This window comes from Mobula hypostoma, chromosome 3, assembly GCF_963921235.1.
Source record: "Mobula hypostoma chromosome 3, sMobHyp1.1, whole genome shotgun sequence".
Lineage (NCBI taxonomy): Eukaryota > Metazoa > Chordata > Chondrichthyes > Myliobatiformes > Myliobatidae > Mobula > Mobula hypostoma.
The window spans coordinates 217,327,266-217,351,379 of record NC_086099.1 but is presented as its reverse complement, the minus strand read 5'-3'; positions in this window follow the sequence as shown (position 1 = coordinate 217,351,379).

The window sequence follows — 24,114 nt, the reverse complement described above, 5'->3', positions numbered from 1 at the left end:
TCTTCTGCTGCGGTAGCCCATCCGCTTCAAGGTTTGATGTGTTGTGTATTATAAGATGCTCTCCTGCACACCACTGTTGTAACACGTAGTTACTGGAGTTACTGTCACCTTCCTGTCAGCTTGAACCACTCTGACCATTCTCCTCTGACCTCACTCATTAACAAGGCATTTTCGCCCACAGATCTGCCGCTCACTGGATGTTCTTTGTTTTTCACACCATTCTCTGTAAACTCTAGAGATTATTGTGTGTGAAAATCCCAGGAGATCAGCCATTTCTGAGATACTCAAATCACCCCATCTAGCACCAGCAGTCATTGCACAGTCAAAGTCACTTAGAGTACCTGAAGGCTCTTGGCCTGAAACGTTGACTATACTCTTTTCCACAGATGCTGCCTGGCCTGCTGAGTTCCTCCAGCATTTTGTGTCTGTTGCTTGAACCTCTTGACAATGCCTGCATGCTTTTATGCATTGAGTTACTACCACTGGATTGGCTGATTAGATATTTGCAATAATGAGCATGTGTGCCTCATAAAGTGACCACTGAGTGTAATGCAGAGCAAAAGCTATTACCTGATCATTTTTTAAAAACTCTACCACCCATGGGAACAAGGCAGTCAGTGTGCATTGCAAGTTCCCATAAACAGCACTGTCAAACAACCACAGCAATGGACCAACATAACATGAGAATAGGTCGAGTGAACTCGGCCTTATCTCCTCGGAGTGACGGAGGATGAGAGGTGACCTGATAGAGGCAGAAAATCAAAAGGCAAATTTTAACCTACTTTTCCGATCAATCTAACCCTTCCCTCCCTCATAACCCTCCATTTTTCTTTCAGCCATGTGCCCATCTAAGAGTCTGTTAAATGTCCCTAATGTATCTGCTTTTACCACTGCCCCTGGCAGAGTGTTCCACTCTCTGTTTTAAAAAAAAACTGCCTCTGATATTCCTCGAACCACCTTAAAGTTACGCCCCTTTGTATCAGCCATTTCTGCCCTGGGAACAAGTCTGTGGATGACCACTCAATCTATGCCTCATCATATTGTACACCTCTATCAAGTCACCTCTCACCCTCCTCCTCTCCAAATAGAAAAGCTGTCACTCCACCTATCCCCATAAGACAGGCTCTCTAGTCCAGGCAACTTCCTGGCAAAGTCTCCTCTGCACCCTTGCTAAAACGTCCACGACCTTCCCATAATGAGTCGACCAGAGCTGAACAAATTGCACCTGCAGAAAGTAGGGTTAATAGTCAAAGACCTTTCACCCACGCAGGCGAGAGGACCGTATGTAACTCTGCATGGTCACTCAAGTGGAACCCAATTAGGTTAAGTTGTCTGGAGATGTCACCTGAACTGACAAGCGTACTTCTAATTGGAAACTAATAGAGTTAAGTAGGTCAAGTGGAGGTCATCCACCTGAGAGCATTTGAAAGAATCAATTAGACTGAAGTAGCAATAGCCGAGATGTGGCTGTGATTTCCCAGCGTCCAGGCTTATGAAAAAGTCAGTCAGATTTATCACCAAAATGCGTACGTATATGCTACCGTGTACTACTTTTAGACACACTTACTTGAAGGCGTTTACAGGAAAATGAAGTAATACAACAGAATTTATGAAAAACGATACCAACAACTGATGTGCAAAGGAAACATAAACATGAGATTCTACAGATGCTGGAAATCCAGAGCAACGCACACAAAAAAAACTCAGCAGGTCAGGCAGGGTCCACAGAAAGGAATAAACTTCAACACCTTGGCCCGATGAGTAGTCTCAGTCTGAAACGTTGACTGTGTACCCCTCTCCATAGATGTTGCCTGGCCTGCTGAGTTCCTCCAGCATCTTGTACTTGTTAATATGCAAAAGAAGACAGATTGTGCAAATTTTTTAAAAATACTGAGGACGTGAGCTGTGGAGTCACTGAAAGCCAGTCTGTAGGTAGTGGAATCAGTTCAGAGTTGTGGTGAGTGAAGTTATCCACAACCCGGTGGATGTGGAGAGGATATTTTCTGTGATGGGGAAGTCTTGGACCAAAGGGCACAGTCTCCGAATACAAGGAAGTCATTTTAGAACAGAGGTGAGGAATTTCTTTAGCCATAAGGTGGTAAATCTGTGGAATTCATTGCCACAGAGGGTTGTGGAGGCCAGAGATCATTCCAAAGTTCTTGACAGTCGTGTTTCACAGTGCTAGGAACAAGGGAACGAGGGCAACACACACAAAATGCTGGAGGAACTCAGCAGGACAGGCATCATCCATGGAGAGGAATAAAGAGTTGACGTCAGGAGCTGAAGAAAGGTCTTGGCCCGAAACGTCGACTGTTTGTTTATCGCCATGGATGCTGCCTGACTTGTTGAGTTCCTCCAGCATTTTGTGTGTGTTACTCTGGATTTCCAGTGTTTGTAAAATTTCTTGTGTTTATGAATAACATGGGAGTCCGCGTGCATTGCAAGTGCCCGTGAGCCACGCTGTGCTCATGCTTACCTATGGGGTTAGCACAGTAGCGTGGGGTTAGCACAACGCTTTACAGTACCAGCGACCTGCCGCATGTGTTGCTTTGGTTTCCTCCCAGTGTCCAAGGTTAATAAATTGTCCTGGATTAGGCTAGTTGCTGGGCAGATTGGCTCAAAGGGCCAGAAGGGCCTGTTCCATGCTATATCGCAACAAATAAATAAAAATAAATAATGGCAGGTTGGTGGCTGAAGGATATATTGAATGTAGAAGAGGAACAGGTCCTTCGGCCTACTTCCCTATGCCAAACAAATGAGGTTAATTAAGCCTAATTACACTAATCCCTTCGGCCTGCACGTGGTCCATATCCCCTCCATTTCCTGCATATTCATGGGGCATGGAACAATACAACACAGGAATAGGCCCTGCGGTCCATAATGTTGTGCCAAACTAACTAAACGCCTAACTGAACTCATTTCTGCTGGCTACGCGATGTCCGTCTCATTTCAATCTCTGCGTTTTCATGTGCCAATTTAAGAGGCTCTTACATGCGTCTGTCGTAGCTACCTCCACCACCAGCCCTGGCAGTCCATTCCGAGTACCCACAACTCTCTGAGTTTAAAACAAAAACCTGCCCAGTTCCAGACATCCCACCCTGCAAAAACTCATTTCAGGGAGGTAGCACCATCAATTTGCAGGAGACTCCCGGAACTTCCAGGAGAGGTGGGATGTCTGCAATAGAGTAGCTCCTTAGCAGCTAGCCAGCTAGTTAAAATAACGTTAACTACGCTATTGAACAAATGACACCTGTTAAACTCACCTCAACATGTCATTTACAGTCTTAACCCACCATGGGCAATAGAAAAGTCACTGTTGCAAACAGTGCAGCGAACAACACTGTCATTATTTTTGACCCCTATTAGGCAGGGGTACACTTTAGTGTAGTCTTGGGTGACGTATGTTTTATATTTTCTTTTTGGAACACTCTGCCATGGCGCGTGCTCGCTCTCTCTTTCGTAGTCGCTCTCGCTCTCTCTCACGCTCTCTCTTGCTCTCTTTCTCAAAGGAAGGTTCAAAGGAGCTTCATGAAAATGATTCCAGGATTGAATGGCTTGTCATTTGAATAGTGTTTGATGGCTCTGGGCCTGTATTCACTAGAATTCAGAAGAATGAGGAGAGACCTCATTGAAGCCTATCAAATGTTGAAAGCCCTTGATAGAATGGATGTGGAGAGGATGTTTCCTATGGTGGGAGAGTCAAAGACCACAGGTCTCAGAATAGAGGGACGTCCTTTTAGAATGGAGATGAGGAATTTCTTTAGCTAGACAGTAGTGAATCTGTGGAATTCTTGGTCACAGGCATCTGTGGAGGCCAAGTCTTTATGTATATTTAAGGCAGAGGTTGATAGATTCTTGATTGGTCAGGGCATGAAGGGATATGGGGAGAAGGAAGGAGATTGGGGCTAAGTGGAAAATTGAATCAGTCATGATGAAATGGTGGAGCAGACTTGATGGGCCAAATGTACATTATATATGTTATATAGCACTGGGAATATGAATTGTACAATCCTTGAAAGTGAGCCTATAGGTTGTGGAATCAGTCCAGTGTTGAGGTGAGCGAAGCTATCCACACTGGTTCAGGAACCTGGTAGTTGCAGGATAATAACTGTTACTAAATCTGGTGGTGCAACACCCTTCAAAAGGCCGATGAGGATTTGGTTCAGACAGATTTAACATGCAACAGTTTCTGCTTCAGCACTCTGCTTTTATGCAGGAGAAAATACTTCCGCAAATGTTGCATATTGTTTGAAGCAATTAGCTTTGTGTATCACACGTGCACGGGGAAATACAGTGAAATGCGTCATTTTGCGTCAACAGCCAACGCAGCCCGAGGATGTGCTCTATCGTCGCTACACTTCTGGTGCCCACGCAACATGCCCACAGCTTGCCAACCCTAATCCGCACATCTGTGGAATGTGGTAAGACATTAGAGCTCCTGCAGGAAACCCGTGTGGTCATGCAGGGTGTGTATAAATTCCCTACAGGCAGAGGCAGGCATTGAGTCCCAATTAGTGCTATAAAGTGATTGCACTAACCACGACTCTACTGTGCCTCTGCACTATCTTGATAGGTACAGACTCCCAAATAACATGTTATCTAAGACCCTCATAAACGTTATAGGGTAGAGGGTAGAGATACATCTCTACCAAAGGAGGTGTAAGGCGCTCCTTCCCTCCGCTAGCCTGCAGGTCACCCTTGGGCAAGGTGTAACACCTGCTTAGCACAAGCCCCACCTTTGCCCCTGGATCAGGGTCACGTAAAGCTATGGGAGCAGTAGTGGATGGTCATGTGAGCAGCCGGTGCAGATCACAATTCCTGGTTATGCGACCACTGTCACCAGGCAGACAATCTCTGAAGGGTATCGATAATGGCTGGGGTCACCCGTCTTGTAAAGGCACTGCACAGAAGAAGGCAATGGCAAACCACTTCCGTAGAAAAATTTGCCAAGAACCAATTATGGTTATGGAAAGACCATGATCACCCACGTCATATGACACGATGCATCACATATGAACATTATCAGTATACTCCTCCACAAGCTCTCCCCTCCGGTTTCTACACTCCAAGGATAATGTCCTACGCTTGCTTGGCCTAAATAATAACTTGGCTTGTGTTGGTGATTGGAGAACCAATTCTGATTCCACAGTGAAACATGTTCTCTCCAATATTTGTGTACTAGTGAAACCTATGGAATATTGAAAGATCCAGATAGACTGGACGTGGAGAGGACGTTTCCAGTAGTCCAGAGTTTTAAACAGAGATGAGAAGGAAATTCTTTAGCTAGGAAGTGGTGAATCTGTGGAATTTATTACTACGGATGACTGTGGAGGCCAAGTCATTGGGTGCATTTAAAGCAGAGGTTGATGGGTTCTTGATTAGTCTGGGCATCAAAAGTTATGAGGAGAAGGCAGGAGAATGGGGTTGAGAGGGATAATTAATCAGCCATGATGGAATGGCAGAGCCGATTTAATGGGCCAGATTCTGCTCCTATATCTTATGGCCTTAAAGAGCTAAACTAGATTGCTGAGGAAGTACATTTCACCGCAGAGGACTTCACAGTTTGTTTCATTTCAGAGGAGCTTCCTGTGGTGGCACAGTAATATAATTATAATTTAAACAATTGTCCTTACATCGCAAAGTCTTTACAGCCACGTCTGCATTTTAGTATTGATACAGAGACTAGTGTTGTAACTGAGGATGCTATGCCAAATCTAGTTCATTTCTGTTTATTTATTAATATTACTAGGGTACTGACTGAAATAATGAATTCTTGTCGACAGTGATCATTACCTAGTATTGATTATTTGTTTATTATTGTCACTTGTACCAGAGGCCCTCTGTTGGTCAAAGTTGACTATTCTCATTGTCTACATGATATGCTAACCAGGGCAGTACGATATGGAGAGCGAGCTGTTGCCCGTGTAGCAAGCTCCCCCCTCTCCACACAGCTGTCGAACCCAAAGGAACAGCAGAGACCGATACAGTTTGGCACCAGCAGCATCGCAGTTGCCAGTCAGTGTTGAATTCAATGTAGGACTGCCTCAAGGACTCCAGCTCCAGACTTTTCCCTCAGGGTTTACTCCCGAAGCCTTCCCATGAGTGGGTATAGCCAAGGCAGTGGAGGTTTGAGATCAGAGTTTCCCTTCTAGATGAGCTGCCAACCACGGCTGACGAGCCCCATCTGCCCAAAACAACTGGTTTTAAGGTGCCTGTAAATCTCCGTTGCCCCTTCTCTTGCCCATAGAAACAGATCCATTGCGCCTAGTAGCTAAGCCACCTGTGAAGGCCAGGAGCTGGACTTGGTTGTCAGAGGCCTTTTGAGGAGCATGCCATTTAATAGGTAGTGGGAGCCTGTCCCCATTACTACCCCTGGCTGTAACAACGTTAAGGAACCATATACTGAGATAGAGTGAAAGGCTTGTCTTGCATACTTTTCACACGGTGCACTGAGCTGAAATAAGGCAAAATAATAACATTAGTCGCTGACGTAATGCTGCGACAGTGCCAACGACCCAGGTTCAATGCAGCATTGTCTGTAAGAAGTTTGTACATTCTCCCCGTGTCCACATGGGTTTCCTCCCACAATCCCAGTGCACAGGTAAATGTGCTCACGTGTAGAGGTTAGTAGGATAATTGGTCACAGGTGATGCGGGCTTGTTGGACTGGAAGGGCCTGCTACCCTTCTGTATCACTAAATAACATTAAAAAAAAAGTATAAAAGCTATTGAAAAAGTGCAGAGCAGGTCAATGATAAAGTGGAAGATCATAACGAGGCAGACTGTGAGGATACGAGTCCATCTTATCACACAAAAGCCTGATAACAGTGGGGAAAAAACACAGCAATGTTAGTGCTGGGGTGTCTGGGGCAGCGTGGGCTGTTGTGATTGCCCTTCTCGTGACCTCCCAGCCAGGGGATATACCCGCCCCACATCAGGGCTGTCTTGCCTTGTTGGAATTTGCTAAATTTCAGTGAGGAATCCTCGTTCTTTGAGCTTTGAAGGTTTACTTAACCTGTAGAAAACAATTAAACCTGCAGATACTGGAATCTGAAGCAAAGACAGAAAACTCAGGTTACACAGCACCTGGTTACCACAGACTGGGAAACCTGTTAAATGCTTCATTGACACCGAATGAAAGTGTTCAGCTGTTAAAGTTGAGGACCTTTCATCAGACTGACATTGAAGGTGAAATGTTTAAAAGGGATTCGAGTAACTCTTTTGACACAGAGTGTGGTATCTGGAGTGGACTGTTAGAGGAAGTGGTAGAGATTGGTACAGTTGCACCTTTTAAAGGATATTTGGACGGATACGTGGGCGGGCAAGGGATATGGACCAAATGCAAGCGGTGACGAGGTTAGATGGGTCATCTTGGTCAAAGTCAGTGCCAAGTTTGCTATCACATGCACAGGTACATGACAGCGTTAGTAGGAACAGGGGGATCTCGGAGTCCATGCCAACAGATTCCTGAGTAGCTGCCCCCGTTGATAGGGCAATTAAGAAGGCGAATAGTATGTTGGCCTTCATTATTTGGGTGACTAAATTCAATAGCTGGGAGGTAATGTGCAATTCTATAAAACTCTGGTTTGACCCCAGGTGGAGTGCTGTGTTCAGTTGTGGTCACCTCATTATGGGAAGGATGTGGAAGCTTAGAGAGGGTGCAGAGGGAATTTACCAGGATGCCACCTGGGTTAGAGAGCATAATATATAGGAGATGAATTAGGCCATTTGGTCTATCATGTCCACTCCGCCATTTCATCATGGCTGATCAAATTTTCCTCTCGGCCCCAATCTCTTGACGTCAACCCAGATAAGCGTGAGGTGGTTCATTTTGGTAGGTCAAATATGACGGCAGAGTATAGTATCAATGATGAGACTCTTGGCAGTGTGGAGGATCAGAGGGATCTTGGGTCTGAGTCCATAGGGCACTCAAAGCAGCTGTGCAGGTTGACTCTGTAGTTAAGAAAGCATACGGTGTATTGGCTTTCATCAATCATGGGGCAGGAAAGGGGCTTGTTTTGCTGTTTGTGTATTTATTGCTGCTTGTGCATTAATTGATGTTTGTGTATTTATTGCTGTTTGTGCATTAATTGATTGTGATAAAGCGTGGAACAGGTCCCTCAAGCTGTACCACCCACCATCCATCTAACCCGAGCCTAATCACGGGACAATTTTCAATGACCAATTAACCTACCAACCGGTACGCCTTTAACCGGTACCAAACCAGAGCACCTGGAGGAAATCCGTGCGGTCACGGGGAGAACGTACAGACAGCAGTGGGTATTGGACCCGGGTTCCTGGTAGTGTAATGTATTGTGCTAACCACTGCACGACTGTGGTTTAGTTGTGTTCTGTGTGGTTCTGCTGAGCATGCTATGTGGCTGCCGGGCGGTGTGGTGACACTGGCAAGCTGCCCCTGGCATATCCTTAGGTTGTGTTGGTTGTGGATGCCAACAAGGCATTTCACTGTCAGGTGATAAATAAATAAACCCGAACCTGAACAGGTTTTTGAGAAATAATGTCATATGCTCAATGTTCACTTGAGAAGTAAAACATTCTCCGGTAAGCAAAGCAGAATCAGAATCAGTAGTATCACCGGCATACATCGTGAAGTTTGTTGTTATGTGGCAGCAGTACATGAAAACTGTAAATTACAGTAAGTATGTATATAACAAAGCTAAATTAAATAATGAGAGGAGATTTGATAGAGGTGTTGTTGTCGTCGTCATGGCTATCCCTCGAGGTCGAGGATGATGGTCTTCGTTCTGTTCATCTACTTATGGGCTCTCAAGTGGCTTATGATTCCAATCTTGGCTTTGAAAGTTCTTCCGCATTCAGGACAGGTAGTTCCAGATGGCAGATCGGGCCTTGGTTGTTGCTGCCTCTCTTTCCATTTTCTTCTAATTCTGCACATCTGTTGGCTTCGAAAGTTGCTGTTCCTTCTCGGATGATGGCTCGCCAGAGTTTCCTGTCCTTGGCATTGGTTTCCCAATTGTTGATGTCGACGTTACACTTCTTCATGCTGGCTTTTAAGACGTCTTTGAATCTCTTCTGTTGTCTGCCTCTTTTACGTTTGCCTTCTTTAAGTCAGGAGTAGAAGATTTGTTTCGGCAGACATTCGTACAATATGTTAAGAGGCATAGAGTGGATAACCAGATACTTTCTCAGGATGGAAATGACTAATACCAGGGAACCTAATTTTAAGGTGATTGGACGAAAGTTCTTTACACAGGGAGTGGTGGGTGTGTGGAACTCCCTGTCAGGGGTGGCGATAGAGGCAGATACATTAGGGACATGGATGATAGAAAATTGATCTCGATAGAAGATTGATCTTAGAGTACGTTAAGAGGTCAGCACAACATCGTGGGTCGAAGTGTCTCTCCACTGTTGTAAGTTTCAAACACTCACTGAGCTCTCACTTCTGGCTGCTGTCTCACCGCACAGAACTGGGGCTCCAGGGATTCATTTTACTCTGCAGTACGTGTTTAATTTAATTTTCCTCAATTGTCCATTCCTCTCGTTCACTTGCATTACCGGTACAAAATCGTGGAGTTCAAAGTAAGGTAAAAGCTCATTTATTACTTGTCCATGTCATTGGGTCACATCCTCTCAGCAGCTTGTATTTTAATGAGAATCGTTGATTTTCTGCCCTCTAGTATTCAGAAAAATAGTCTTCAGTTTGGGCAGCATTTCATATCAAGTGACAGCAAAGGCCATAAGGGAGCTTCTTCACCCAGAGGGTGGTGAGAAGTGTGGAACGAGCTGCCAGTGGAAACAGTGGATTGCGGTATTTAAGAGAAGCTTGGACAGGTACGTGGATGGGAGAAGTATGGAGGGCCATGGTCCAGGTGTAGTTCGATGGAACTAGGCAGAGTAACATTTCAGCATGGACTAGGTGGGCTGAAGGGCATGTTTCTGTGCTGTAGCTTCACTGACACACTGCAGCTAATTCTCCCTGGTGAGAGAACTCAGCTAGCACAGAGAGTGAAGCCCCTGATTTGCGGTACCAGGGATCCAGGTTAAAGTAGGATTACGGTAAGGTGAGCAGCTGATGGTTCGGTGGGGGGCTCGAGGGGCCGGTTTCCAGGGCACATGTCTCTATACTCGGTGACTGGCTGACAAGGTCAAGAGAAAAGTTAGGAGATTTTGAAATGCGCTTGCTTAGTGGTAATTGCAACCAATACTCGGGTGTCTGATATCTGTATTGCAAAAGTGCCTTTTGGATAGTGTAGTTGGAAGGGGGATCTCATGCTCAAAGATTAGATTAGCTTTGTGTCACATGTACACTGGAACACACAGTGAAATGCATGGTTAGCGTCAATGACCAATACAGTGTGAGGTGTTCTGGGAGTGCTCCATGCTTCCGGTGCCAACATAGCACGCCCACCACTCACTAACCCCGGCCCGTATGTCTTTGGTATGTGGGAAGAAACCAGAGCACCCAGAGGAAACCCACACAGTCACAAGAAGAACATAGAAACCTGTTACAGACAGCAGCAGGTCTTGGACCCTGATCTTACAAAGTTCAAAGTAAATTCATTATCAAAGTGCATATAATCACCACATATGACCCTCAGATTCATTTTCTTGCAGGCATACTCAATAAATCTATAGAATAATAATCAATGAAAGACTGCCCAAGTAGGGTGTTCAACCAGTGTGCAAAAGACAACAAAGTGAGCAAATACAAAAAGAAAGAAATAACAAATAAATAAATATATAAATAATAAATAAATATTGAGAGCATGAGATGAAGAGTTCTTGGAAGTGAGTCCTTGGGTTGTAGGAACATTCTAACGATGGGGTAAGTGAAGTTATCCCCTTTGGTTGGGGGGGATAAGAGCCTGATGGTTGTGGGGTAATAACTGTTCCTGAACCTGGTGGTGAGAGTCCTGATGCTGCTTTCCTGCGACAGCGTTTCATGTAGATGTGCTCAATGGTGGTGAGGGCCATTCACTTTTCGCAAGAATTCTACTTTTTGTAGGACTTTCCATTCAAGGGCGCTGTAACCTAAAATTACAACTTTCACTGTAGGGCGTTATGCTGGCAGCTGTACTACAGTGTGATCCAACAGTTCAGAGATACACAGACTGGAAACAGTCCATTTGGCCCACCCAATCCATGCTGACCCATTTCCTGATGGAAGTTTATAAGATTGTGAGAGGTACAGATAGAGTAGATAGATTGCTGGTATCTTTCTCCCCCGGGGCTGTAATGTCTAAAAACTAGAGCCCATTCGTTGAAGGTGAGAGGGGAGTAATTTTAAACAGGCAAGTATTTTGCAGGGAGAGGTTATTGGGTGGGTGGAATGCGTCACTTGGTGTGGTAGTGAAGATAAATATAACAGGGGGGTTCAAAAGGCTCCTTTATAATCACATGTATGTGCAGAGAATGGAGGGATAGAGACGGAAAAGGTTAGTTTAGTTAAACCTAGTTAAAGGTTTAAATGGTTCAGCACGACATTGTGTGCCAAAGGCCTCTTCCTGAGCCGAACTGTTCTATGTTCTACGCTGATTGTACAGGAGTATCATTTTATTCTCCCCACATCCCCATTAATGTCGCAGTTGGCATGATGTTACTGCAGCTCGGGACGTCAGGGTTCAATTCGGGAGCCGCCTGTACGGAGTTTGTACGCTCTCCCCGTGACCATGTGGGTTTCCCCTAGGTGCTTTGGGTTCCTCCCAAAGACTCGCAGTTGGTCATTGTAAATTAGGCTCGCATTAAATAGGTAGGCTGCTGGGTGTGGCAGCTCGTTAGGCTGGGAGGGTCTGTTCTGCACTGCATCTCCAAACAAATAAAAATATAATAAATTACCCCCAATATCTGCTTGCTCGGGGCAACTTACAGTAATCAATGAACTATCAATTCTACACATCCTGGTGAAAACCGTGGAGGAACTCAGCAGGCCAGGCAGCGTCTATGGAAACGAGTAAACTGTTGACTTTTCGGCCCGAGACCCTTCTTCAGGACTGGCAAGAAAGGAGGAAGAAGTCAGAGGTGGGGGCTTGGGGGCAGGGGAGGAAGAAGTACAATGTAGAAGGTGAGAGGTGAAACCGGGGAGGGGGACAGGTGAAGTAAGAGCTGGGAAGTTGATTGGTGAAAGAGAAAAAGGGCTGGAGAAGGGGGAATGTGATGGGAGAGGACAGAAGGCCATGGAAGAAAGGGAAGGGGGAGGAGCACCAGTGGATGTGATGGGCAGGTAAGGAGATCAGGTGAGAGGGGGAGACAGGAATGGGGAATGGTGAAGGGGTGGTGGGGTGGGGGCAATTGCCAGAAGTTCGAGAAATTGATGTTCATGCCTTCAGGTTGGAGGCTAACCTGGCGGAATATAAAGGCATTCTTCCTCCAACCTGAGCGTGGCTTCACTGCGCCGGTAAGGGAGGCCATGGACTGCCATGTTGGAAAGTGAATGGGAAGTAGAATTTACATGGATGGCCCCCCGTGCCACTGAGAGTCAGTTATCTAGTAATCCTGTATCTTGCGCCAAGATCGGCAATTGCTTTGATCTTTTGTGAAGGTCCATGTTAATGGCTCAGCAGTTAGCGTAACGTTTCACAGCTCCAGTGATCACTGACTGGGGTTCGATTCCCTCCACGGTCCGTAAGGAAATCTAACGTTCAGGAGAAATGCAGCAATCTTGCACTCAACATTAGTAAGACCAAAGAGCTGATTGTGGTCTTCAGAACGGGTAAGTCAAGGGAACACTCATCAGTCCTCATCGAGGGATCAGAAGTGGAGATAGCGAGGAATTTCGTGTTCCTGGGTGGCAACATTGGTGAGGATCTATCCTGGGTCCGACATACCAATGCAGCTACAGAGAATGCACAACAGCGGCTACGTTTCATTAGCAGTTTGAGGAGATTCGATGTGTCACCAAAGACAATCGCAGAGTGCTACAGATGTATCATGGACAGCATTCTAACTGGCTGCATCTCCCATTGGTATGGGGGAGGAGTTGAGCCACTGCACAGGATCATAAAAAGCTGCAGAAAGTTGTAAACTCAGCCAGCTCCATCCTGGGCACCAGCCTCCCCAGCATTGAGGACACCTTCAAAAGATGAGGACACATTATTAAGGACCTGTCATTAAGGACCCCCATCACCCAGGACATGCCCTCTTCTCATTGCTACCATCAGGAAGGAGGTACAGGAGCCTGAAGGCACACACTCAATGATTCAGGAACAGCTTCTTTCTCTCTGCCATCCGATTTCTGAATGGGCATTGAACCCACGAACACCACATCACCCCTTTTTTTTTCTTTTTTTGTTCGATTTATTTAATTTAACTTTTAATATATATATTAATGTAATTTACAGTTTTTATTATTATGTATTGCAATGTACTGTTGCAACAAAACAACGAATTTCACGTTAATTGCCATTGATATTTGGGGTGGCACAATAGTGCAGTGGTTAGCACAACACTTCACAGCATAGGCGACCCGGGTTCAATTCCCACTTCTGCCTCTAAGGAATTTGCACGTTCTCCCATCACTGAATGGGTTTCCTCTGGGTATCCCAGTTTCTCCCCACAGTCCAAAGACAGAGCAGTTGCTGAGTTAATTGGTCATTGTAAATTGTCCTGTGATTAGGCTAGGGTTAATTTGGGGGATTGTTGGACGTCGCAGCTTGAAGGGCTGGAAGGGCTTATTCCACACTGTATCTCAATAAACAAATAGATAGATAAAAATTAAACCTGCTAATTCTGAATGATTAGATTAACATTTTTTATTTGTCACACATACATCGAGGCTCATACACTAGTGAAGTTTAAGAGACTACTAGACAGGTATATGGAGGGATTTAAGGTGGGGGCTTATATGGGAGGCAGGGTTTGAGGGTCAGCACAACATTGTGGGCCGAAGGGCCTGTACTGCGCTGTATTATTCTATGTTCTATGAAACATCAAAATACACAATGAAATACATCATTTGTTTAAAAAACCAACATAGTTGATGGATGTGCTTGTGGCAGCCCTCAAGTTTTGCCACATAGAATGAACAGCTTACTAACCCCAACCCGTGTCTTTTGGAACGTGGGAGTAAACTGGAGCACCCGGAGGAAACCCACATAATCAGAGGGACAGCTAGGAACTCCTTACAGACAGTGGCAGGAATCGAAGCCAGGTCATCCGATCGCTGGCGTTGGAGGGTGTGACGCTAACCAGGATGCTACCATGCTGCCCAGGCATGGCTGCCTCCCACACTCAATCAGTGGACACTTTACACCTGCTCGTTAATGCAAATGTCTAATCAGCCAGTCAATGCATTAAAGCATGCAGACATGGTCTAGAGGTTCAGTTGTTGTTCAGACCAAACATCAGACTGGGGAGGAAATATGCTCTAGGTGACTTTGACTGTAGAATGATTGTTGGTGCCAGATGGGGTGGTTTGAGTATCTCAGAAACTGCTGAACACCTGCAATTTTCATGCACAACAGTCTCTAGAGTTTACAGAGAATGGTGTGGGAAACAAAAAAAAAAAATCCAGTGAGTGGCAGTTCTGTGGACGAAGATGAAAGAGGTCAGGGAGAGTGGTCAGACTGGTTCAAACTGATAAGAAGGCGACAGTAACTCAGATAAACACGTAACAACAGTGGCGTGCAGAAGAGCTTGCAAGTGGATGTAGAAGACCATGAATGTACACTGAGTGGCCACCTTATTCGGTGTGGGAGGTACTATATAAAGCATCTACTGAGAATACATATTACAGCAGCCCCACACTCATGTTATCACACAAGTTCCTTAGCAACTAATTACATTTCAGGATTCTGTAGAATTTGTATCTCCAGGGCTGCACCTAATTGCAATCTTATAAATGACAGGTTACCTCCAGTGATACTGGCATTAGTCTATTTCTGGAATAGTAATTCACAAGTCCGCTCCAATTACCCAGAAAATAGGAATCAAACTCAGAATTTTAATACAATGTTTCAGATTGTGGAGATAAATGGAAATGTCTGTAGCTTTGGTGGAAGCAGGATAGTGTAGCAGTTAGCGTAACGCTATTATGGAGCCAGTGATGTGGGTTCAATTCACGCAGCTGCCTGAAGGAGTTTGTACACTCTTTCTGTGATCATGTGGATTTCCTCTGAGTGCTCCGGTTCCTTCCCACAATCCGAAGACTTACGAGATAGTAGGTTCATTGCTCACATGCGTGTAATTGGGCAGTGAGGCCTCGTTGGGACAGAGAGTGGTTTTCTCACTCTGTCTAATCTACTGGACACCTTCTCACTCCACAGCAGACTCTGTCTAATCTACTGAGAATCTTTTCACTCCACAGCAGACTCTGTCTAATCTACTGGACACCTTCTTCTCCACAGCAGACTCTGTCTAATCTACTGGGCACCTTCTTCTCCACAGCAGATTCTGTCTAATCTACTGGACACCTTCTTCTCCACAGCAGACTCTGTCTAATCTACTGAGAATCTTTTCACTCCACAGCAGACTCTGTCTAATCTACTGGACACCTTCTTCTCCACAGCAGACTCTGTCTAATCTACTGGGCACCTTCTTCTCCACAGCAGATTCTGTCTAATCTACTGGACACCTTCTTCTCCACAGCAGATTCTGTCTAATCTACTGGGCACCTTCTCACTCCACAGCAGACTCTGTCTAATCTACTGAGAATCTTCTCACTCCACAGCAGACTCTGTCTAACCTACTGGACACCTTCTCACTCCACAGCAGACTCTGTCTAACCTACTGGACACTTCCAAGATTCTCTTCATGTTTCACTTCAAAGCGACACCTCAATTCTACAACTCATGTTCTCTGGATTATTTATTTACATTTTTAAAAATTATTTGTACAATATGTCTTTTGCACTTTGGTTGTGTGTCAGTCTTTGCTTACATAAAGTTTTTCATAAGTTCTCTTTTATTTCTTTATCTTCCTGTAAAAGCCTGCAAGAAAATGAATCTCAAGGTAAATCACAGTGGATTTAATTTGGCTTTTTTTTTGGCACATATCTACAGAAAAAGACTCTTCCATGCCAAAGTGAAAACAGATCTCTACAAAGTGATAGAGATTAAATACAAATATAAAACATAAAATAATTGATTGCATAAGTATTCACGCCCTTTAATATGACACACCAAATCACCACAGGTGCAGCCAATTGGTTTTCAAAGTCACATAATTAGTTAAATGGAGATCACCTGTGCGCAGTCAAGGTGTTTTGACTGATTGTAGTAACAATACACCTGTATCTGGAAGGTCCAATTGCTGGTGAGTCAGTATCCCGGCAAAAACTACACCATGAAGACAAAAGAACCCTCAAAACAACTCCATGAAAAGGTTATTGAAAAGCACAAGGCAGGAGATGGATTCAAGAAAATTTCCAAGTCACTGTATATCCCTTGGAGTATGGTTAAGTCAATCATCAAGAAATGGAAAGAATATGGCACAGCTGTAAATCTGCCTAGAGCAGGCCATCCTCAAAAACTGAGTGACCGTGCAAGAAGGGGACTAGTGAGGGAGGCCACCAAGAGACCTATGACAACTCTGGAGGAATTACAAACTTAATTGGCTGAGATGGGAGAGACTGTGCATACAGCAATGAGTGTTTTATGGGAGAATGGCGATGAGAAATCCACTGTTGAAAAAATCTGACATGAAACCTCAGCTAGAGTTTGCCAGAAGGTAGGTGGGAGACTCTGAAGTCAGCAGGAAGAAGGTTCTATGGTCTGATGAAACCAAAATTGAGCTTTTTGGCCATAAGACTAAACACTATATTTGCAATAAGCCAAACACTGCACATCATCAAAAACACACCATCCCTACTGTGAACCATGGTGGTGGCTGCATCATACTGTGGGGATGCTTCACTGCAGCAGGCCCTGGAAGATTTGTGAAGGTAGAGGGTCAAATGAATGCAGCAAAACACAGGGAAATCCAGGAGGAAAACCTGATACAGTCTGCAAGAAAACTGTGACTTGGGAGAAGATTTGTTTTCTGGCAAATGACCCCAAGCATAAAGCCAAAGCTACACAGGAATAGCTTAAAAACAACAAAGTTAATGTCCTGGATTGGTCAAATCAATCCAATTGAGAATTTGTGGCTGGACTTGAAAGGGCTGTTCACTCACTATCCCCATGCAATCTGACAGAGCTTGAACAGTTTTGTAAAGAAGAATGGGCAGAGTCCAGATATCCAAAGCTGATAGAGACCCATCCACACTCAGACTCAAGGCTGTAATTGCTGTCAAAGGTGCATCTACTAAATACTGACTTGAAGGAGGTGAGTAATTATGCAATCAGTTATTTTGTGTTTAATAATTGTAATAAATTTTGACCAATTTGTAGAAATTTATTTTCAGTTTGACACGAAAGAGTCTTTTCTGTTGATCAGTGTTCAAAAAGGCCAAATTAAATCCACTGTGATTAAATGTGGTAAAACTATAAAACATGAAAGCTGCTTAGGGGGTTGAATACTTCTTATAGGCACTGTATTCAAGGTCAAACACCCCCACCACACTACCACACTCCACCCCTTTCTTAATTAGTGTGCTCACATGTGCTGTTCCATAATCTGCAGAATTTTGGGGAAAAAAGAGGATGCATCAGCAATATATCTCAACAGTAAGTCATCACTTCTGAAGTTCAGTTCTTGAACATGCCAATTGATTCTCTTCTGTGAGGCTTTGTCGCTTACAGACTGTGCCCTTTTATAACTGAACCCTCCAAAACCAGACAATATCCTCGTGAATGGACGTGCTGGCGAAAATCCTCTGCACCTTCTCCAGTTCAATTGCATCTTTTCTGCAGTGTGGTGACCAGAACTGTACACAGTACTCTCTCTGCCTGTGATCTCAACCAAGGTTTTATAAAGTTGTACTATTAATTCCTGTACTCTCTCTGCCTGTGATCTCAACCAAGGTTTTATAAAGTCGTACTATTAATTCCTGCTCATATTCTATTCCCAGCTAACAAAAGTTAGTATCCTATTCTTCTTATTTACCTTTTCTGCCATCTTTAAGGGTCCTTGGATGTGTAAGGTGAGGTTCTTCTGTTCCTCAGTCTGCCTTTTGATCCTACCATTCATTGTGTGTATCCGAGCCGTTTGAGTCCTCTTAAAGTGCACCATTTCACACTCATCAGGACATTTAAAAGGTATTTGTATAGGTGCATAGGACGACAAGAAATTCTGCAGATGCTGGAAATTCAGAGCAACTCATAAAAATGCTGGAGGAACTCAGCAGGTGAGGCAGCATCTACAGAGAGGAATAACGAGCTGCTGATTCGGGACGAGACCCATGATCAGCACTGCTCATCTATGAGTCCCAGTGAAGGGTCTTGACCTGAAGTGTTGATCGTTTATTCCTCTCCACAGGTGCTGCCTGACTTGCCGAGTTCCTCCAGGTGGACGGATAGGAAAGGTTCCAAGGGATAAGGGTCAAAGATGGGCAAACGTGACTAGCTCACATGAGAATCGTGGCTGGCGTGCATCAGTAGAACCAAAGGATCTGCTTCAAAGCTGTGAGACTCTGAATTCTGTGCCATCCCTCTATCCATCTTACCAACTCAAACACGTCACATGAGACCACTTTCTGCACTTCCACCAATGTCACCATTGTTCATGTTGTTTATAAACCTAATAATCACATCTCCTAGATTTACATTCAAACTCTTTACGGTACAGCAAAGTACAGGCCCTTGAGCCCACAATGATGTGCCGACCTGTATAAATCTACTCCATGATCAATCTAACCCTTGCCTCCTGCACAGGAGGCAAGGGTTAGATTGCATCCCTCCATTTTCCTATCATTTCCATATGCCTATCTAAGAGAGTCTTAAACATTCCCACTTCATCAGCTTCAATCACAGTCATCACACTACTCCCGGTAGTGTGTTCCATGACTTGCTGCTCTCTGAGTTTAAAAAAAACTATCTCTGACATCTTCCCCTGCACCTTCCTCCAAACACTTTCAAAGGATGTCCTGTGGTTTTGTGGTTTTGTCCATTGCTGCCACAGACAGCCAATGGCATTGCCATCACTAAATTCCCCACTTCAATTTCCTGAGGGGTTACCGTTAACCAGAAAGTGAAATCTGGTAGCCATAATTGAATGGGAGAGCAGATGATGGGCTGAATGGCCTAATTCTGCTCCAATGTTTTCTGATCTTATAACAAACATCAAGGACCCAGACACCAATTCCTGGGCACGCTACCAGACACAGGCTTCTAAATGCAAAAGCAATCTCCTACCACCATCCTCTGCCTAATAGTACCATGCCAGTTTCAGATCCGCTGTTGAGCCTGGAGGGCTGTATTGTGCCCAGTGAAAAGCCACAGTGCTGCTCCTTCTGCTTTCATTTACTGAAAGATTGTGGAAGTGGAGGACAAGAGCTTAACACACACAAAATGCTGGAGGAACCCTGCAGGTCAGACGGTATCTATGGAGAGCAATAAAGAGTTGAGGTTTTGGGCCAAGACTCTTCAGCAGGACTGTTTATAGTATCCTGTTGAAGGGTCTCAGGCCAAAACATTGTCTCTTAAGATGCTCTCTGTAGATGCTGCCTGACTTGCTGAGTGCCTCCAGCATTTTGTGTGTTACTCTAGATTGCCAGCATCTGCAGAATCTCTTGTGGTGAGGACAGTAGTTTGCTAGCATTATGCAAGGTAAAGTTTCAAAGAGGGCGAGGAACCAGGGGGAAGGTTCGAAGTGGAACCATCTACTTTATCCTCTATCTCTGAACCCCAGTTCCCCTAAAATTCTAACTTCATATTTACAATGCAATATGAAATGCCAAAGAAAGATTTTAAATTACTCACATGTATTTGAATATTATTAATCACTTGAGTGTTGCTTTATTGGTTTATGAGATCATCTTAATACTTAGATTAGATTATATAGTCTTGCAATCATTTCCAATTAGCCATTATTCTGTATCTAATTTACTGTGGTTTGATAGCACTTACCATCATGAACACTGTATAGATTACAGGAATCGTAAAATGACAGAGTTAGACAGCAGTACTGGACTTGTTATTCTGCACTTACTAAAGTCATACAGTCAGAGAGCACTACAGCACAGAAAACAGGCAGTGCGGCCCATCTAGTCCATGCTGACCAATTACTCTGTCTAGTCCCATCAACCTACTCCTGGACCATAGCTGTCCATACCCTTCTAATCCACGTGCTCTTCCAAATTTCTCCTAAACGTTGAAATCGACCCCACATCCACCACTTCTGCTGGCAGCTCGTTCCACACTCTCACCACCCTAAGTAGTTCCCCCTCATGTTCCCCTTAAACCTTTCACCCTTTACCCTTACCCCCCTGACCTGTAGTTGTAGTCTCAGTGGGAAAAGCCTGCTTGCATTTACCCAATCCTATCTCTACCCCTCATCATCTTGTTCTCTATCTAATCGCCCCCTCAGTCTTCAGTCATTGAGGATTAAGTTTGTGGGTAATCTCATTATACAGATCAGGGCAAGACTGGGGTTAAGGTGCCGGAAGATCTTCATGAGATCAGCAATGGCAATGTCTTTAACAGACTTCATTTTCAATGTAGCAATAATTTTGATCTGTGAAATGTTTCGACAGATTCGTGATGAGGACGCTTAGGTGAGGGTCACTGAACTTGAAAAGCAGTGGCTGACACTCAGCGCTGCGTCGCATGATGGTTACGCGGAGAGAAATGTTTCAAAATGCTAACTACACCTCCAGAGCAGCAGAGAGGAGAATTATTTTATCATTTATATTTGGGGTCTGAGCCTCCTTGTTTATTTGCATGGTCAACCACCCTGGGGAGGATGTGGAAGCTTTGGAGAGGGTGTAGAGGAGATTTACCAGGATGCTGTCTGGATTAGAGAGCATGTCTAATGAGGAATGAGCTAGGGCTTTTCTATTTGGAGAGAAGGAGGATGAGAGGTGACTTGATAGAGGTGCACCAGATGATGAGAGGCATAGATCGAGTGGACAGCCGAAGACTTTTTCCCGGGGTGGAAATGGCTAATAGAAGGGGGCATAATTTTAATGTGATTGGAGGATCAGAGGTTTTTTTTTTAACATTGAGAGTGGTAGATGTATGGAATGCAACACCTGGGTGGTGTTCTGGATTTTTCCTCGGGGGTTTACCCCCTAAGCCTTCCCCATGAGTGGGTATACTGTAGCTGCAAGTCAGCCGAGGTTTGAGATTTAGAGTTCTCTTTCTCTTAGCTGAACTGCTAACCATTGGTTAAGGAGCCCCCATCTGCCTGAAACGACTGGCTTCAAGGTGCCAGTAACCCACTTTTGCTGCTCCTGTCAGATGAACCACTGGGCTTACAGTTCCACATGTGAAGGCCAGGAGATGGACTTGGTTGATAAAAGGCACACAATTGGGAGCATTTAATAAGTAGTGCGAGCTTGTCCCCATTACCACTTCTGGCTATACTGACCTTAAGAAACCAGTTACTTACCCAAAGGGAAGATATCAATAAGATTGAGAGAGAGCAGAGAAAATTTACAAGGATGTTGCTGGGACTTGAGGACCTGAGTTATAAGGAAAGTTTGAATAGGTTAGAACTTAATTCCCTGGAGCGTAGTAGTATGAGGGGAGATTTGATAGAGATATACAAAATTATCGGGGGTGTATACAAGCATACAGTATATGGGTGGTGGGGTGGAGGTATCAATGGAGGTGTAAGGCGCTCCTTCCCTCCGCTAGCCTGCAGGTCACCCTTCTGCAAGGTATAGCATCTGCTTAGCCCCTGATTAGGGTCATGTGAAACCATGGAAACAGGCAGTGGATGGTCGTATGAGCAGCTGGTGCGTATCACAAGTTCTGGTTATTCAGCTACTGACACCAGACAGACAATTTGTGAAGAGCATTGACAATGGCTGGGGTCAGCCATCTTGTAAAGACACCACCCATAAAACAGCAATGGCAAACCACTTCTGTCGAGAAATTAGCCAAGAATGCTCATGCTTTTAGAGACCATGATTGCTCAAATTATACGACATGGCGCATAATGATCAAGGTGATACACAAGCAGCCTTTTTTGACTGAGGTTGGATGAGACTAGAACCAGAGGTCATGGGTTAATGGTGAAAGGTGAAATTTTTGAGGGAAACGTCTTCACGCACAAGGGTGGTGAGAGCTGTAGTGGAAGTGGTGGATGTGAGTTTGATTTCAATATTTAAGCCAAGTTTGGATAGCTATATGAATGGGAGTGGAATGGAGGGCTATAGACTAGGTGTGGGTCAATGGGACTAAGAAGAGTAATGCTTTGGCACAGACTAGATGGGCTGAAGGGCCTGTTTCTGTGCTGCAGTTCTCTATAACTGAGATGGTTTTCTGTGAAGTGAAGGAGGCTGAGGGTTGATGGTTTATAAAATCACGAGAAGCAGATTCAGATTTATTGTCCCTGATTTGTGTGACGTGAAATTTGTTGTTTTGCAACAAAAAAGGATAGAAAGGAAGTGTTTATGGATCCACGGAGCATTTAGAAATCTGATGGCAGAGTAGAAGAAGATGTACTTGAATTGTTGATTATTAGAATATTAAATTTGTTAATTAATCAAATGTACATTGAAACATACACTGGAAGGTTACAAACTGAGCATGTGCTGGGACTGGCCATTCTTCAGTCTCCTCTTCCGGGGTATATACACTCGGTGGCTAATTTATTAGGTACAGAAGGTGCTGTGCATTCAGAGATGCTCTTCTGCACACCACTGTCGTAACACATAGTTATTTGAGTTACTGTTGCCTTCCCGTAGGCTTCAACCAGTCTGGCCATTCTCCCATTAACAAGGGACTTTTGCCCACAGAACTGCTAATCACTGGTTGTTTTTTGTTTCTCGCACCATTCTCTGTAAACTCAGGGGGGATTTTGTGTGTGAAAATCCCAGGAGATCTGCAGTTTCTGAGATACTCAAACCACCCTGACTGGCACCAAAAATCATTCCATGGTCTGAGTGACTTAGATCGTATTTTCCCCCATCCTGATGTTTGGTCTGAACAACAAAGATTCAAAAATTCAAATTATTATCAAAGTATCTATGCAGTATACAACCCTGAGATTTGTCTTCCCCCAGACAGCCACAAAACAAAGAAAAACCATGCAGCTCGTTCAAAGAAAAAAAATCAACCCTCCCCCACGGGTGGGAAAAAAAACCAAATTGTATAAATTGCAATCAAAAGAATCCAGACATATTCAGTTCAGCTCAGTGTTCTTTTAGAATTATTATGAATAAACACATGTCACTGCCTCTCTCTGCATCAGAGACTCTCTTTCCTCCACACCTGTGCACATCGTGACACTACCTACCTAAACAGGCAGAACAGTGGCTCAGTAGTCTTCACTAATCAGTGTTTGATCCTTCATTATCTTTTATCAGTGTCTATAATTTCTGCTTACTTTAAGTATTCTATGTTCATCGCTGTACTCCTTTTCTCCACTGCCCTTTGTATTACCCTGATATGCATCTTTAACCCCTCCTCTCTTTCCTCCCTAATATATCGTTGGCTATTGGATACTGAAATGTCTTAAATCTATGACCCACGCTTTCTGCAGCCTTGTCTCAACAATCCCAAATATAGAACATTGCAGCACAGTACAGACCAGACTCAACAAATTAACAAATCAGAGAAATCACAGCAGAGAAGATGGAGGTAGTAATAACTGTAATTGACCATGCTTTGACACACTAACAGGGAAGGACTTCATTGTGGAAAATACATGGTCCACAGATTGCAGGAAAACATTATTTTGAGCAACTGAAAGCAGAATGGTACAATATTGGCAGGCACAGCGCTGGGCAAAGTGTTCAACAGGGCACAGGAATACACAGCAACACACACAAAATGCTGGAGGAATTCAACAGGGGAGGAAGCGGTCTATGTTTCAGGTCGAGAGCTTCATCAGGAACACGTATTCCACCAAAAATGAAGAAGCCTCCAAAACACTCACAGGAGTCCATGGGTGAATAAAGGTGTAAGAGAAAATGGGTGATTAAAGGAAGGCAAGCATGAAGTATATCGACATCCAATGAGTACATGATAACATGGACAACACGGAGAAGTTATAATGAGTGCAGAGAAATGATGAAGTTAAATCACCTAGGAAAATAAATTAATAAAATAATTTACAAAAAAAATCAATGAAAGTGGCCTTTATGTAATAGGCA